We start from the raw sequence: 17,551 nt of genomic DNA, 5'->3' as shown, positions 1-17,551 counted from the left end.
AAAACCGACCAATTAGAAGGAAAAGAAATAAAAACAAAGTAGAAAGTCTTGACAATAGGTTAGACCATGCAGAAGATCAAATCTCAGGTATTGAAGACATCCCAGGTATTAAAGAGAAAGAACATACAACCATCCAAGACAAATTCAAGAAATATGACAGATCTATTCAACATTTGGAAGACATCATCAGAAGGCCTAATTTGAGTATAATGGGTATAGAGGAACACATAGAGAGAGAAGTTTATGGCTAGGAAATTTGTTTAACAGGATACTAACAGAGAACTTCCCAAAATGCAAAAGATAGGCCTATTCAGATACAAGAAGCTTTTAGAAGTCTAAGGAGGCCAGACCGAAACAGGACATCTCACAAACAAAATATAATCTGCAAAGGATCAATTCAGACCAAGGAAAAGATCCTTAAAGCTGTCAAGGAGAAAAGATCAATCACCTATAAAGGGAAACCAATTAGAATCACCTCAGATTTCTAAGCACCACTAAAGCAAGAAGAGCTTGGGATCATGTATGCCATGCCGTAAAGAGAAACAACTATCAACCAAGAATCCTGTACCCAGCTAAACTCTCCTTCATAACTGAAGGACAAATAAAAACTTTCCATAGCAAAGAAAAATTGAAACAATATATCTCTCCGAAGCCAGGCCTAAAAAGATACTTAAAGATATCCTATACATAGAAAACCAACAAGACCACAATAAAGGCCAAGAAACTGTGCCCAAACTGAGAATCCAAGAACCCAGTTTTTGCCGCTCCCAAGAAGGTGGATGAAATGGCAGGAACTCCCAAATCCCTCTCAGTCCTATCTTTCAACATTAATGGAATGAATGCTCCAATTCAGCAACATAGACTGTCTAGTTGTATTAAAAAGCAAGATCCTTCTATCTGATGCCTTCAGGAGTCACATCTTGCCCATAAAAACAAACACATTTTCAATGTGAAAAGCTGGAACAAAATCTACCATGCAAACGGCCCCCATAAACAGGCAGGTGTTGCAATCCTCCTATCAGATACAATAGACTTCAAATTAAAATCAATGAGAAGAGATAAGGAAGCTCGCTACATACAAATTAAGGGATCCCTCCTTGAGGAGGATATTACAATTCTAAATATCTATTTTCAAACCAATGGAGCACCCAAATTTACTCAAGAAAAACTACTTTCCCTCAAATCCCACATAGGTCCAAAGACATTAATGTTGGGGACTTTAACACACCACTCTCCCCACTAGATAGATCAACTTGGCAAAAACTCAACAGAGAAACCGCATACCTAAAAACTGCATAGATCAACTAGATTTAACAGACATCTACCGAATATTTCACCTATCAGCATCAGAATACACATTTTTCTCAGCAGCACATGGAACATTTCCCAAAATAGACCACATTTTAGGTCACAAAGCCAAATTGTCCAAATTCAGAAACACTGAAATTATACCTTGCATTCTCTCAGACCACACGGGAAGAAAATTTGAACTCAACACCAAAATCCACCAAAGAAAGTCCTGTAACACATGGAGGCTGAACAACACTGTTGGACCACCAGTGGGTCATGGAAGTGATTAGACATGAAATTCAAGTATTCATGATATTCAACAAAAATGTACACACAAATTACCTGTTCCTCTGCGACATAGCAAAGGCAGTACTCATAGGCAAAGTATAGGTCTGAGTTCCTACATCAACTAATTGGAGAGATCTTAAACCAACAATTTAATGAGACCTCTGAGCCTCCTTGAAAGAGAGCAGCAAGATAAACTTCAATCTAGGAGATGGAAAGAAATAATTGAATTAAATAATTAAATTAAATTAAATTAATAAATTAAATAATTAAATCAGAATATAAATTAGCTAGAATACAAAAAGACCATAGAAAGAATCAACAAAACAAAGAGTTTGTTCTTGGAAAAAATTAACAAAATAAACAGAGCCTAAGCAAACCTTATCAGAAAAAGATGAGAACACACCCAAATAAATAAACTCAGAGATGAGAATGGAAACATTACCACAAAAACAACCAACACTCAGAACATTATATGGGAATACTTCTCAAACCTTTATGCTCATAAATTTGAGAACTTAGCAGAAATGGAACTTTATCTAGCAAACATCAATATGGGGAAACTAAACCAAGATGAGTTAAGCCATATTAAGAGGTCCATATCAAGCATTGAAATAGAAACAGTTATAAGCGGCCTCCCATCTAAGAAAAGGACCAGATGGTTTTACAAGAGAATTCAACAAGACCTTCCAATCAAAACTCACACCAATATTGCTTCAACTCTTCAAAGAAATTGAAAGAGAAAGTTCACTACCGAATTAATTCTATAAAGCTATAATAACCCTCATCCCATAACCAGGCATGGATTCATCAAAGAAAAAGAACTATAGACCCATTTCTTTGATTAACATTGATGCAATATTTTTCAACAAAATTTTGGACAATCGACCTCAACAATTCATCCAAAAAATCATACACCACGATCAAACAGGTTTCATTTCAGGGATGCAAAGCTGGTTCAATATATGCAAATCAATTAACATAATTAATCACATCAACACTAGCAAGGATAAGAACCACATGGTTACCTCCATAGATGAAGAAAAAAAATTGACAAGATCTAACACCCATTCAAGATTAATGTTCTGGAAAAATTAGGAATCTATGGAACCTTCCTCAATACAATAAAGGCTGTATATGAGAAACCTACATTAAGTATTATACTCAATGGTGAAAAAATAAAGCCATTTCCTCTAAAATCAGGAAAGAGACAAGGATATCCACTCTCCCCACTGTTCTTCAATCTAGTATTAGAATGCCAAGCTACAGCAATAAGACAATATGCAAACATAAAGGGGATTCAAATAGGGAAAGAAGAAGTAAAACTCTCCCTCTTTTCAGATGACATGAACTTGTATTTAAAGAATCCCATAGACTCCACTCCCAAATTACTCAAGGTGATCCAAAACTTTTGGCAAAATAGCAGCGTATAAAATTAACCCTCAAAAATCAATGGCTTTTCTGTATGTCAGCAGTGAGAATTGTGTGGCTGAAATTAGGAAAGCAACTCCATTTGTAATAGCCCGACACACAAAAAATAAAATACCATGGTTAACTTAACCAAATAAGTGAAAGGTCTTTATGATGAAAACTTTAAAAACCTGAAAAAGGAAATCAACACAGAACTTAGAAGGTGGCAAAAAATTCCCATGCTCCTGGATTGGAAATATTAATATCGAGAAAATGGCAATATTTCCCAAGGCTATCTGCCAATTCAATGCGATACCTATCAATATTCCTACCTCCTTCTTGAAGGAAATAGAAGAGGCAATCCAAAAATTCATATGGAACATAAAAAAAACCCGAATAGCAAAAACAATCCTTAACAGAAACCACAGTGCTGGAGGCATATCAGTACCAAATTTCAAGCTCTACTACAAAGCCATAGTAATCAAAACAGCTTGGTACTGGCACATTGGACCTCAGGACAAATGGAATAGAATTGAAAACCCAGAAATGAACCTACAGACATATAGCCACCTAATCTTCGATAATGGAGCTAAAAATTAGAATGGAAGAAAGACAGCCTCATCAGTAAATGGTTAGGGCAAAACTGGTTAACTACTTGTAGAAAAATAAATCTAGAACTTTATATTTCACCCTGCACCAGAATCAACTAAAAGAGGCTCAAAGACCACGGAGACAAAGTATACACCCTGAATACATTACAGGACCGAATAGAAGAAACCCTAGGTCACCTTGGCACAGGATGACATTTTGTTAACAGAGACCAAGAAACACAAAAAATCAAAGAAAGGTTGGACAAATGGTATTGCGGGAAATTGCAGAGCTTCTGCATGGCAAAGAACATAGCTAGCAAGATCAATAGAAAGCCCAGGGATTGGAAAAAGATCTTCACTAGCCATATAATGGACAAGGGTCTCATATCTAAAATATGCCTGGAAATCAAAAAATTAAATCCCTGAACAACAAATCTTCAAAGAAACAACTGGCCAATTAATAAGTAGGCTAAAAATTTAAAGAGAAACTCCTCTGAAGAGGAAAGAAAGATGGCCAATAGATACATGAAGAAATTCCCAACATCTTGCCATAAAAGAAATGCAAATCAAAACAACATTGAGATACCACCTCATCCCAGTTAGAATGGCGATAATCAAGAACTCTAATAACAACAGATATTGTAGAGGATGTGGACATTGTTGGTGGGTGCATAAGCTTGTTCAACCACTTTGGAAAGCAGTATGGAGGTTCCTCCAAAGACTCCACATAGAGCCCCCCTATGACTCAGCAATCCCACTTTGGGCATTTATCCAAATGATCACAAACAAGACCACGCTAAACCTACCAGCACAACTATGTTTATTGCAGCATTATTTACCATAGCTAAGATCTGGAACCAACCCAGATGCCCCACAGTAGATGAATGATCAAGAAAATGTCATATAGGTACACAATGAAATTTTGTGCCTCCATCAGAAAGAATGACATTGCCCCATTTATTAGGAAATGGAAAGACTTGGAAAAATTATATTAAGTGAAGTAAGTGAGGCCTAAATAAACATAGGTACCATGGCTTTTCTTATTTGCAACAACTAGTATATATCTGAGTCAAGCAGAAAAGGTCAGATAAGTTGATGTTAGGAAAATGAACCCTAAGATATGTGTTCAAATGCTTTTTTTTTCTTTCATGAGATTGTTTCTAAAATGTTTAGAAGATTATTTATTGGTTCCTTTGTATGTCCATCCCTCATGATATAACCCCTGCTTTCACTGTATATGATGTTTGTGTAATTTGAGAAGGGAGAGGGGAAAAAACAAATCGTTAAATCAGGGATACAGGTGGACCCATTGCAACAATGAGATATACAAAACGTTATGTCGAAAAACAAACTTTACAACTTTGGTGTGGGGGGGCAGGTGGATAAGGAGGATTCCTGTGGGGGGGACGTGGGCAGGATGGGAAGAGATGGGAAGGGGAAACAAATAGGAGGCTACAATGCTTGATAAGAAATGTACTCATTATCTTGCACATGTAATTTAACTCCTGTGTACTAGCACAAGACCAGACTCCAGGGCCAATGGAATAGAATTGAAAAGCCAGAAATGAACCTAAAGACATATAACCATCTAATTTTTGGTAAGCGAGCTAAAAAAATAGAATGGAAGAATGACAGCCTCCTCAGTAAATGGTGTTGGCAAAATTGGTTAACTACTTGTAGAAAACTATAGCTAGATCCTTATATATTACCCTTCACCAGAATCAACTCCCAATGCATCAAAGATCTCCGAGTCAAAGCAGACACTCTGAAAATATTACATGATGGAATAGGAGAAACCCTAGGTCTCTTTGGCACAAGCTGAAATTTTCTTAATGGAGACCCAGAAACACAACAAATCAGTGAACGTTTGGACAAATAGGATTGCATGAAATTGCAGAGTGTCTGCATGGCAAAGGACATAGCTAGCAACATCAATAGAAAGCCCACGGATTGGGAGAAGATCTTCACTAGCCATACAACGGACAAGGGTCTCATATCTAAAATATACCTGGAACTTAACCCCTCTGTACAGTATGTTCACAAATAAAATAAAATTAAATTAAAAAAAATTAAATTCCCCAACAACAAATCTTCAAAGAAACAACTGCCCAATTAATAAGTGGGCTAAAGACTTTTGGAGTGTGTTCTTTACTCATATAAAACTTGTCTGTAACCTTCTGATTGAGAGTATTACAAAAGGAAACAATATGCCATTTGAAGGCCAGCATAGAACAAAAGAAAACATTTGTTTTAAAAGTGGTCTGCTGCAAACAAACAAAGACATGGATGTTTTAAAGTGTCTTATGCATGGATGTTTCACTCTTGATGTGATTTTCTTGTTGCAGGACTCAGTTATCAATTCCTTTAGTCTGGTCTGGAGTTTTCCATAGCAATAAGGATTCCAAAAAAGCAGGATCCAGTAAGTATGATCAGCAAAAGCAGCCCCTTCTCAGACCAGTACTCTTTTAAGGAGGCTCCCAAAGAAATACCTGCTGTTTGTTTTGTTCGTTTAGTTTGTGCTGGTTCTGGGGCTTGAACTCAAAGGCTGGACCCTGTCCCTGTACAGTGTCCTTGCCCACGTGCCCCCAAAGCTAGTACTCTACTGTTTGAGCCAAAAGTGCACTTCTGGATTTTTTGGTTTTTAATTACAGATCAGAATTTGACACACTCTCCTGTCTGGTTTGGCTTTGAACTGAGACACTAAGAAAGCTAAGTGACATCAACTTTATGGACTTCCCTTTTGAACCAAGAAATACTAGATGAAGCTAATTATTAGGCCAATATTTGACAATTTGTAAAAGAAGAAAATATGTTCAGCAAAGGATCCATAACTTAAAAAACTCAGTACATATAGGTGCACTCAATCATTTTGGTATTATTTTCTCTGCTTGGCAAGATTATTATTGACTTCGTCATTCCTTTTGTGAAAACTTAAAGTAATATTTGCAATTTTTACTTGGTCGTGGGGCTTAAACTCTGATCCTGGGCACTGTCCCTCAGCTCTTCAGCTCAAGTTGAGTGCTCTACCACTTTAGCTACAACACCACTTCCAGGTTTCTTGTGGTTCATTGAAGATAAGGGTTTCATGTACTTTCCTGACCAGGCTGGCTTTGAACCAAGATCCTCTGGTCTCAACCTCCTGAATAGCCAGGATTACAGGCATAATCCAGCAGCACCTGGCTCATATTTGCATTTAGTGCACTTAATGACACTAAGTATACAAAGAATGGAAATCTGAATCAAATGATGTGACATTGCAGCTTTTCAGAATAATTGAGGTAGCAATAAATATGTTTTCCTTTTCCATTTTGTTACATTAATGCCTCATGAGCTATGGGACCCTCAGATTACCATCTCTTCCCTCTGTGTAGGTGTATTTAATATTAGGAAATGTTCATAGAGAAATAAAGCAAGACAGGTTTTTAGAAAGCAAAGTTAATCAGGAGATATATTTATCACACAGAGATTAAGAACTATGCTAAGAGATTTAGAATGTTAAAGGCAATGAGGAATAAGCCTAGTTGATAACTTGTTCTTCAATAACTAAAAATGGTTCCTTAGAACGGTTTCTGTTATACCTTATTGACTATCACTTATTCCTTTTATCTGGAGTTATTCCTTCTCTTCTGTCACAGCTGTTAATTAGCCTCTGTCTTTTTGGTGCCAGGACTGGCCCAAAGGTTTCTAAATCTCACTTAGATTACCCTTCTCATTGTGATTAGCAGTGACCACTCAAAAGCCTACAATCTTTGAATTTCCAGAATTAATCTTCCTGACATCTAAGCACATTCCTGGCATTAATTGCTGTGACCTAATGAACAAAACTTTTTTTTTCCAACACAGTATCCAAATATAGGTAAAGTATATTAATTAGGTACTATCTCCAGGTATCAGTATGGATGGAGCAATTGTATATTCCAAGTATGGGTTTTTTTATTTTGCATTTACTAACTAAATATTTGTTGTTGTTGTTGTTGTTGTTGTTTTGCCAGTCCTGGGGCTTAAACTCAGGGCTAAAGAATTATCCTTCAGCTTTTTTTTTTTGCTCGAGTTAACCCTCTACCACTTGAGGCACAGCACCACTTCCAGTGTTTCTTTTTCTATTTATGTGTACTGAGGAATTGAACACAGGGTTTCATGCATGCTAGGCAATCACGGTAGCATGAAGCCATATTCCCAGAGCCCTAAAAGACTTTTGTAAGATGGCTTTACATTTTCATTCTGTAACAATGTATCATAATTTTGGCCAGAAATTTTTGCTAGGAAAGGACATTGAACCCAATACTGAGTCCAATAATGCTAGATGGACAACGAATAACTGTCACAGTCTAGCCAGGGCACAGAGGGGCTTACCGCATGTAGCTGGTACAACAGACTGAGCGAGACAGCTCCTGAACCACAGCTCACCTCCAGAATGAGAGGGCCCCCTTGGTTCCAGCCACTTGGGGATGCTGGACCACCTCTCCAGCACCCATTCAAATAGTTCTTAAAAGAGAGAGAGTGAAAGAAAGATGGTCAGAATTACACTTAAGTCAGTTGCCAGTGGCTCAGGTCCATAACCCTAACTACACAGGAGTATAAATCTGACGATCATGGTTCACAGTCAGCCTGGGCAGGAACATCTATGGGACTCTTATCTCCAAAGAACCACCAGAAAATCATAAGTGGCACTGTGACTCAAGTGGTAGAGCATTAGCCTTGAGCTGAAGAGCTCGGGGACAGTGCCCAGGCCCAGAGTTCAAGCCTCACGACTGACAAGCAGTGAATTTCCCACCACAAGAAGTGGACTGAATAGCACCCATTGTCCTAGGGAGCATGGCAGAAGAGTTATGAGTAGGTCACCCAGCTTCTCTGTTCCTCAATTTCCCCAGCTGCAAAACTGAACAAAGTGAAGGAACCCTTTCCTCATGGGGATAGGGTAATAATGAAAGAGCCATGTTTTGTTTCATATTCCTATACCTGTCGCACCATTAATAACACACACCATCTGAGCTTTTTCCGGGTATCTTCCTGTCATATTCTCACAGAATTGCTGAGAACTGTATCTGACTGCCGCTCCCTCTGTGCCTGGCCCTGCTCCGGAGATCCCTCTGTAGTAATCCCTTGTTTCCTCACAACTGTCCCATGAGGAGACTGAGGTCTGATGGTCAAAGCCAAACTCAGAATTTCACCTGTGTCCAAGAATTGGCTGCCGTGGACTAAGTTTGGAAAAATCCATCTAAATAAATTACTGAGTGTGACACTATGTGTCTACCATCCCAAATACAGAGGACTGGGCCTGGTGGTGCATGCCTGTCACAGATAGGAGGACCGCAATTCAGCCCAGCTTGAGTATATATTAAGCCTCAATCTCGGAAATGCCCAAAACAGAAAAGCTTGACTCGCATGGTAGAAGACCTGACTGGCAAGCCTAAGGCCTTGAGGTCAAACCATAATATACCAAAAAGAATCAGAGGTCCAATGCCTCAAGCTCATGTCTATAATCCTATCTACTCAGGTGCCTTAGATCTGAAGATCACAGCTCAAGATTTAACATAGGGTTGGCCTTGCCCATCAGACGTCATGATGAGAAGACCTGGAGTCTGACCTATGTTGCTCTGCTCCATACTAGCAGGGCTCATATGCTTACTAAGTGTTGGCCAAGCTCTCTGACCCCCTGGGAAGCCACCCAATGTGAGCTGCACTCCCAGGTTCTCCCAAACTCCCACTGCCACTAACCAGGCCCAAGGGAGTACACAGCTCCAGGGCACACAGATCTCTTGTTCTTTTTAACAGTGCTGAGTCCCCTTCAAGCGTCCCTCCCTTCCAGGTCCCTAGAGCTCAGCTGTGAATCCCATGCACCCCCAAAAAGATAGCAGGTAGAAGTTGCCATACCAGTCTCCTTGTTACAATGCACATCTACACAGACACACACAGACACACACAGACACACACAGACACACACAGACACACAGACACACACACACACACACACACACACACACACACACACACACATCCAGACCTGTGACAGAAGACTTGTGAATGCAGCACCTGCATTTTGCCAAATGATCACTCACCTGAGTAAAGTCAGGCTGAACAAGGAGAAAGATGATCTCTCTCTCTGTGTCTCTCTTTTTGTCTCTCTCTGTGTCTCTCTCTGTATCTCTCTCTGTCTCTCTATATCTCTGTCTCTCCCCATCTCTGTCTCTCTCCATCACTGTCTCTGTCTCTCTGTCTCTGTCTCTGTCTGTGTGTCTGTCTCTCTCTCTCTCTCTCTTTCTCTCTCTCTCACACACACACACAGACTCAGAGCAGTCCCTCTCCTGAGTTTGTAGGAGACCAGATGGACCAGGAGCACCAGCAGAAGTTGGCAGAGCTGGGAAATGTGATCACCCTGTCAGAACTGTTGACAGCTGATGCGGGGGGACAGCCGAGGTGCATGTGTGTGGGTGGGGTGTTCCTCCCAGATATTCACCTTCTGTTCTGACTCACAACACACTCACCTCCCTACTGGGCTTTTCTGGGAACCTCATCAAGTGAAAGGGTGACTGAGCATAGAAGACAAGGGCTCACACAGCAAGGGGGTCTATCTTCTGCATCCAACACCCTTCACCCCAGAAAAAAGGAAAAGTACCCAGAAGGCAAGTGTGGACATGCTGCTCCCCACCTCTGTACTAAAGCCACCAGGTTCCCACCAGGGAGAGGAAGAGTGCAGATGCACCGCTGTGTGGCTCCAGGCCAACGGCTCTGTGGCGCCCACTCCTCACCCAACCCTGCACCTCCCCGTTTCCTGGGACAATGTAGGCTAGGGATGGGGGTAGGATCCTCAGGTCAACACCCACCCCCATCCCTGTGGCATTTGTGGCAGGGCCTGGGCCAGAATGTGGGGCATGGGGGAGGTGCAGGTCCTGGTCGGGAGGAGGGAGGAGGGGGGGGTTATGGGTTTGTGGGGTGTGGTCCTGCGTGGGCAGCCACTCACATGTGCTGCTGGGAGAAGCTGTTGGCAGCTGTTCCGGGTGAGGCCAGCAGCAATGACAGAGGCATGGTAGACACTCAGGCCCAGAGCAGATGACAGGGGGGCCAGGACAAGGTCAGACCACAAGCCGGCCAGTGGTGCACCATTGAACCATTGCCTGAGGACTCCAAGAGGCACCACAATCTGAACCAGCAACACCAGGTTTGAAATGCTACACAGCTGGGAAGGGGAGGAGGGGGCCAGCGCACAGGCTGGCACATGGTGTGGCTGAGCAAGGCCTCTCTTCCTAGGCCTCAAGTCTCTTGCTCACCACTCACCCACCTCTACCTTCCTCAACTACTGGTAGTGGTATCAACCACAGAGGTAATCCCGGTGCTACAGGGCAGCATAGAATGTGGGCATGGCCACCATTCTTGTATACCATTGGTCAGAAAGAACCATGAAAGAATGGGGGTGTGTCTTAAATACTGTGATGCAGGCAGAATGGGCATAGTCAAGATGACAGCAGCCCCTTTCCCAGGAAACTCTATCCAATCCAGTTGGGACAAGAGGGTGACCTGCTTGAGCCAGATGGCTGCACAGATTGTTGTGTATGTCTGTTTGTTGCCAGTCCCAGACCTTGAACTCAGGATCTAGGCACAATCTGTGAACTGCTTTTGCTCAAGGCTAACCACTGGAGCCACAGAGCTCTACTTCTGGCTTTGTTGGCACTGAAGTTGGACAGAAGTCTCAAGGACTTTCCTGCCTAGGTTCACTTTGACCATGATCCTCCTATCACAGCCTTGTAAGTATCAAGGAAGACTTTTGAGAGCCACTGGTGCCTGCCTAATCATTGGTCTTGCTGATGTACTCAAACAGACCAGTGTTTTCTCTATCCTAAGGTCTACGTGCTGGGAGCTCAAGCCCACAGTTTGAATCCTGGTCCTGCCACCTCCAAATGGCAGGAGATCCTAAGAAACTCACTCCTATTCATATGATTACCAATGGAATGTGATGTATTTCATGATTGAATGGGAAGTTCTTGAATGATTCTAGGATAAAATTATACATAATAATATTATAGGACACTGATAAATTGTAACTAACACTTTATGAAGCATTTAAACAATCACATTCATTAAATGGAGGCAGAATGAAATACCTAAGAATTGGGCTCACATACTATAAAGGTGCCATTTTTTCTGCCAGGACTGGGCTTTGAATGCATGGTCTGGCTAACACTGTTGCTCTCTGTGGGAAGGGGAAGCTTGCCTCCTTGAAGTAAAAAAAATCAAGTCCATTTCTTAGGCCTGAAATCGATACCCACCACTAGAAAACATCCTATTTGTGTACATTTTAAATATATGATTTATATTCATATGTGGACTCCATATTGTGTTCAGTGTAGTTACTCATTTTATTTTTTATTTTATTCATGTATTGACTGTTCATTTTATTGACTATTATCACACATATGGATTCCACTTCATACCTGACAACCAGGACTTTCACAGAAAAGAAAAACTTGTATCACCATCAGCTTATTATGCCATAATTCATTTTTGGGGGGTGCTGACATCTGAACTCATAGCCTACAAGACACAATTCATGAATGGGTGAGTGTCAGCACACCATCCTGGTGCAAATTGAGCTGACAGGCAGTTCCTAGGATCTGAAATTGGCAAAAACAAACAAAAAAAATTATCTCCCTGGCTTGCAATTGGTGCCCTTTTATCTGCCAGGCTTTGGATTTGAACTCAGGGTCTGGGTAACTCTGCAGCACTGTCGACCAAGGGGAAGCTCACCATGCTTGAAGACAAGAAAGTCAGGCCTGGACCCTAGGCCTGAATTCAAGCCCCAGCACTGGGAAACATACTATTTATATACATTGTAAAGATAGGATTTGTAATTACCTATAGATGTTCAGTCCATATCTTGTTTGTTGTGGTTATTTATTGTATTTCTGTTTTATTCATTTATTTACCATTTATTTTATTGACTTTGATAACACACATTCCATTTATTATATTGATGACAACCTATCACATAGTATCTAGATTTGTAGACATGTTCTCCATCATGTCTGACACCCAGGACTCTCAGAGAAAGGGAAAACAGGTGTCACACTATGCTTCTTCCTACATGATCCAATTGTTAGCAGTGCTGGGATATGAACTCAGAGCCTAGCAAACCCAATTCATGAATGGGTGTGTCAACAAGGCAAACTCTATCCCAGGAAGCTGCCAGGAAGTTCCCAGACCCTGAGATCAAGCCGTAGGGGTGGAAAAATAGCCATACATGGATAGGCAGGTGGTAGTATACCAATAAATATATATTTGTATGGAGTGCCAGAGACATCTACCTAGGATTCAATGACATAAACTATGTTTCTACCAAGTCTTAGGTAGTTATTACACCACCATTGAAGGAATAGGATTCTTTTCATGTTTAGTAAGATATTCATTAAGATCAATCAGCGTCCTAGGATCATTGTGTCTAATTTTAGACTAGACTAATGCACGCAGAAACTTTTCATTCAATCATGAGTTTGCTCACATTCCATTGGTATTCCCATGCATAGGAAGAGTCTCTTGGGAAAACACCCCACTGGTAGGTGTCAGGACCAGGACAAGAATTCAGGGCCTACATGGCTGTATGGGCCTATGGCTTAGCCCACTAGCCTTCCCCAATGCAAAGTGAGGTACCCTATTGTAGGTGTGTCATTGAGACCCAGGATGGTCACCATGAAAAGGAACAAAATATAAAATATCCATTCCACGGCTTTCTCTCTCTCTCTCTCTCTCTCTCTCTCTCTCTCTCTCTCTCTCTCTCTCTCTCTCTCTCTCTCTCTCTCTCTCTCTCTCTCTCTCTCTCTCTCTCTCTCTCTCTCTCTCACTCTCTCTCTCTCTCTCACTCCCTCCCTCCCTCCCTCCCTCCCTCTCTCTATTTGTTGTTTTGTTTTGTTTTATTTCTGGCAAGACTTCAAGGCCTAGGATCCCAGGATTGGCTATGGACCCATGGCAGCCCGCCACCCTGAGGTGATTGAAGCTGTTGTAGATTTAACTCAGTTAGCGTTAAATCTATAGCACTGTAGGAGAAATTGAAGCTCACCATCCTTGAAGACTGCAATATCAGTCTATGTTGCAGGGCCTGAATTGAAACCCTAGCACGGGCAAAAATAATATACTCACCTATTTTACACATAGGATCTCTATTTACATTCATGTGTGAAATGTGTCTTATGTTCAGTGTAGATATTCTTTTTATTGTGTCTTAGTCATGGATGAATTTTTTGTTTTATTTAGTACGATGACAGACATGACTGTGCTGACATGGATGACAACCTATTTCCATGGCAATAGAGTTGCCTATATAGCATTCTTGATCCTCCCTGAGACCTAGGACTTTCACAAGTCAGGGCAGGAAAACAGGTGGATCGATGGGCTTCTCACTTCAGGATTCATCTTTTGACATTATTGGGATTTGAACACAGAGTCTAGCAGATCAAATTGGGGAAAGGTATTAGGTGAGGATACAGGCCTGTGAGCAACTAAGGAGCTAGGCCATTCCCAGGACCTGACATTGAACCCCAGGGAGGGCCAGGATAGGAAGAGATTCATCCTTGAAACATAAGATCGATATTGACATACATGTGCGGACAGCCTCTTGCATTAGGTGCACTTCTCCTTAATTTGTTTCTAATTCATGGAGATATTTTGTGTTTTACTGAGGCTGGTGGCAGGTATAGCTGTGCTGACATGGATGACAACCTGTTCCCATGGTTATAGGGTTGCTTATGCATTCATTCTCCATCCTAGCTGAGACCCAGGACTTTCACAGGAGAGGAAAACAGGTGCAATGACTGGCTTCTGACATCAAGGATGAATCTTTTGTCAGTACTGGGATTTGAACTCAGGTCTGGGTAACTGTTGCACTGTGGAGGGAGGGGAGGCTCACCATACTTGAAGACTAGAATATCAGGCCTAGACCAGGGCCTGATTTGAAGCCCCAACTCTGGACAAAATAAGAAGCCCACCTCTTTTAAACATAAGATCTCTATTTATTTACATACAGGTCTGGTATGCATCTTCCATTCAGTGTAGTTATTCTTTTTATTTTGTGTCTTTTTCAAGGAGGTATTGTGTATTCTGTTGATTATAGGATGACATATATAACTTTGCTGAGTTGGATGACACCCTATTCCCATGGGTGTGGAGTTGCCTATACTTTCTTGATTCTTTATTCTTGCTGAGACCCAGCACTTGCACAGTACAGGAAAACAGGTGCGAGGATTGGTTTCTCACATCAGGATGAGCCTTTTTGTAGTGCTGAGATTTAAACTAGGGGCCTAGCAGGCCCAACAGCTCAATGGGTCCACATGAGCCTACCATCTTCTGAGCTAGGCCATATCCAGGACCTGAGATAGAGCCCCTGGGTGGGGTGGGGCACAATATTCATCCATTCATAAGCTGAAGCTAGTGTGCTAATAAAGACCTATTTGGATAGAGTAGGAGATGTAATGAGCTGTGTTGGAATCCTATGTACCATGTGAGTACCGATTCTTGGATCTTTCCCAATGCCTCCAATTCTTGAATGTGATTCTTATTGTCATACTTCATGAACTCTTAATTTAAAATAATAATTGTGCCATACGTCTTTCCTATCATTTCCTATGAGAATCATGCATGAACTAAAATCTTCCCTAGGACTGAATTCAAGTACCTCATAACATTTATAAACATGTTAAATATATGATTTATACTTACTTCTATGTATTCAGTCTATATCGTGCTTGGAGTGATTCATTATATTTTATTATTGATTTACTTATTTAGCATTTATTTTATGGACTGTGAGTACACCAATAACATTTATTACATTTCTTCCCATCTATTCCATAGCATGTAGTTTTGCAGACCTATTATGAAATTGCACAGAAAAGGAAAACAGGTGTCACACTTGAAATCTTACACCAGGAAGAAATTTTTGGCAATGATGGGGCCTGATCTGAAGGCCAGAGAGGCCCAATTCATGAATGGCGTGTGTCAGCACCGCTGCCTCTAGCCCATTCAGCTGCCAAGTGGATCTCAGGACTTGGGATCAAGCCCCAGGTTTGGCCAAAATAGCTGTAACTTTCTATGACGATGGTGGTATCTAAATAAATATAAATTTAGATATTAGGTACTGCCAGAGGTATCTAATAATGACATATACTACGTTCCTACCAATTCTCCTGTATTTAGGGAGGACTCCATTTAATCAACAGTTCTTTTAATGCATAATAATCTGAATTAAAATCAATCCGTGCCCTGTGATTATTGGTTCTAATTTTATGCTAGACACATTGACGGACTACTCATACAACCATGACATTGATTATATTCCGCTGGTGTTCCTATGGACAAGCAATATTTTCTGAGGCTCTCCAGCCCTTTTTACGTGGCATGACCAGGATTCGAACTCAGGGTCTAGTGTCAGGTTGGCCTATGGCTTCACTGACAGCCAGCCAGCTTTCAGCAATGCCAGGTGACCTACAGGTTGCAGCCATGTCATTCAGAAAGAGGATGGTCAACATGCAAGGAAGGAAAACAAACTGCTGAATGTCCGCGGCTTGTGGCATTTTTCGGTGTTGTTTTCATTTTGTTTGGATGTATTCTTATAGGAGAAGCTCCAGAGTTGATCTGATGAATGGCATCAACCTATGAAATTTGTATTCAATTCAATGAGTTCATAACACAGAGACTGTTTTCATGAAATTGCATGTTGCAGGGCTCCCTTCACTGCTCCCAGTGTAGCCTAAGGGTTTCTCTGCATCCCAGGCCAGAAGTCTCTCTCACTGTCTGGACAGGCAGACAAAAGGCCTCACTCCTGTAAAGCTGTGTAACAGGCAACTCGATCTGGGCCAATTACTGAGGAGGAGTGTGGGTGGGCTCTGAAGGCCAGGAGAAAAAGCCTGCTTTGTACCCCAAACTATCTCTCTTCCCAGTGCTTTGATTTGACAGGAAGCATTCATTTGTGCAACCTCCCATGGCAGCCCAAGTTCTGTGCACTTATACTGCCTTTGTGAGACTATATTCTGGTGTTCAGATAGAGTGCTCATGTAATTCAGGAGTCCTTCTGGCAGACAACTAGGGCACTGAACTTAAAGAAATGTTTGTTTCATTGAGGCTGATGATGGGCCTATGATATCTCTCCTAGGTTTCCAGAAGCTTGGGAAATCTAAGAACATGTCAGATATCACAAACATTCCTGTAATCTATTTCTGGTGAAGTTCATCAGATTTTGAAACCTTTGACCTCTACCAGTTGGGCCCTGGGTGGCTAGATTTGGTGGTTGAACACAGGGTCTCAGGGCTGACCATGAGACCAGAGAAGTCTAGTGCTTTACCATTTTGTGTCACAGCTTCACTATTGCTTTCTGTGTGTGTGTGTGTGTGTGTGTGTGTGTGTGTGTGAGAGAGAGAGAGAGAGAGAGAGAGAGAGAGACAAAGAGAGAGACAGACAGAGAGAGAGAGAGAGCGAGAGAGAGAGAGACAGAGAGAGAGAGACAGAGAGACAGAGACAGAGAGAGAGAGAGAGAGAGAGAGAGAGAGAGAGAGAGTGCATTCAGTAATCCTGGAGCTTGTACTCAGGACTTGATCACTGTACCTAGTGTCTCTTGTACAAGGATTGCCCTATCCTATTTGAACCATAGAGCCACTACAGGTATTTTCCTAGTGATGTGGTCCTGATGAATGAAGCCCAAGGTTTCACAGATGCAAAGCACTCTACCCCTAAGGCACATTCCCTGCCCTGTACTTCAGGTTTGTTAGTTTGTTTCAGTTTTTTTTGTTGTTGTTGTTGTCAGTTGTAGGAGTTGAAATCTTGGCCTGGTTGCTATCCCTGAGAAATTGAAATCAAATCTTGTGCTATAACCACTTGAGCCACAGAGCCACTTTCTGATGGTTAATTGAAGCTAAGTGTCTCAAGGACTTTCCTTTTCAGGCTAGCTTTAAACCATGATCCTCAGATCTCATCCTCATGAGTAGCTAAGATGACAG

Source organism: Dipodomys merriami, unplaced genomic scaffold, assembly GCF_024711535.1.
Source record: "Dipodomys merriami isolate MVZ:Mamm:240054 unplaced genomic scaffold, mDipMer1.0.p SCAF_543, whole genome shotgun sequence".
NCBI classification, from domain to species: Eukaryota; Metazoa; Chordata; class Mammalia; order Rodentia; family Heteromyidae; genus Dipodomys; species Dipodomys merriami.
Note: the sequence above shows the minus strand (reverse complement) of the source record.